Source organism: Lottia gigantea (genome assembly GCF_000327385.1).
Source record: "Lottia gigantea unplaced genomic scaffold LOTGIsca_9, whole genome shotgun sequence".
NCBI lineage: Eukaryota > Metazoa > Mollusca > Gastropoda > Lottiidae > Lottia > Lottia gigantea.
The window spans coordinates 2,398,464-2,400,013 of record NW_008710950.1 but is presented as its reverse complement, the minus strand read 5'-3'; positions in this window follow the sequence as shown (position 1 = coordinate 2,400,013).

Sequence of the window (1,550 nt, the reverse complement as noted above, 5' to 3'; positions counted from 1 at the left end):
AATGGGTATACATGTGAAGAGGATACCACATTTAGATTGTTATATAACAGAAGAATGTTTACACAATCTTCAACAAGAATCACTTAATTATTCATCTTCTTCAAGCATGACGTCATCATTTATCGACCTTGATGAGCTAGAACCATCTATACCATCATATATTATGACGTCATCAGAAATGTTGAGTATTGTACAAGATGTCAGTTTATTAGAAGAAAGTGAAATGAAGATTAAAGATGAATATTATATCAAAATAGATAAAGATATAAATTGTCAATATTATAATTATCATGATTTTTATGTTAATTTAGACTTTAATGAAAATATTTTCATGTAAACATTTATTGTTTTTTTATATTATGTTATTAATAGTGCTAATAAAATAATAATTGGGATTAATTGGTATTGTCTTTAGAAATTAGTTCTTAAAACCACTTAAAAGGGATATTCCAGCTTCGATCATGGCACATTTTGAGCAGTTGGATTTTTCGAAGATATAACAGCCTCTGATCAAAATTTAAAAAAGTTCTCTCAGAGGTTATCAATTGTGCTTCTAGATAATTGGTTTCTTAATAGTTTTTGTGAATAAGGTAGAGACAAGACGCAACTGCATTATATCTTTTTGAAGTTGGCAGGATTTTAGACCAAATTTGGTTAGTGGTAGATGCTGGGGATAAGAAGCTACTTCTTATACTACTATATTTTGACTAAGTTGGAACGAGAAATATCATCAATATCCGCCTTTCAACGATTCTTTTATGTGAGATTTTTAGACGATATTTTTTATTCATTTGTACAGAAACTTTGGCAAACTATAGAATATATTAAATCTTAAATAATCAACAATCCTCCGTCAAGCTAACTAAACTTTTCTTTAAAACATTTCATTGTTAAAATGCAATAATATTGAAAGAATCATTATAATCATATAATCATTTTCCCCCAAGAATGAATATGAAAACAAGTTGGCGATAGACCCTCCCAATCCAAAGTTTTACTTCGAATAGATACATTTATGGTAACGGATTAATATATCAAGCTTCTGCTTGTTTCTAAAACCATTGCCATATATATATGGCATCCGCTTTTGAAAGTCCTTCTTAAAGAAAGAGCACTCACCGCAGATCATCTTTACCTAATTCACCTACCGATAGTCCTACCATCTCTCTGTCAAATCCCAATGTGCCATCATCAACCTCTCGTAAATCGTCAATTCTCTCCAAAGCTGAACCAAGCCAGATACCAGATAAAGTGGTAGTCCATGTAGGTCTCAATGACAAACAAGAATATGGAGAATATATACCTCTTTCATTGAAACGAGCTGTCCCTTCAGCCTTTAAAACCTCACCAAATTCAACAGTCTTGTGTCATTAAAACCATCAGCTGATGCTACTACCATCCAAGGTTTACCGGAACTTTAAAGGTACAGAATGACCATATCCATTGGACGGAAACTACAGAAGAACATTCTTGCTCATTGGTTGTCACATTTAAACTAGATGTGTGGGGGGGGGGGGGGGGCCGGGGGGGGGGGGGGGGGTTTTGGAACC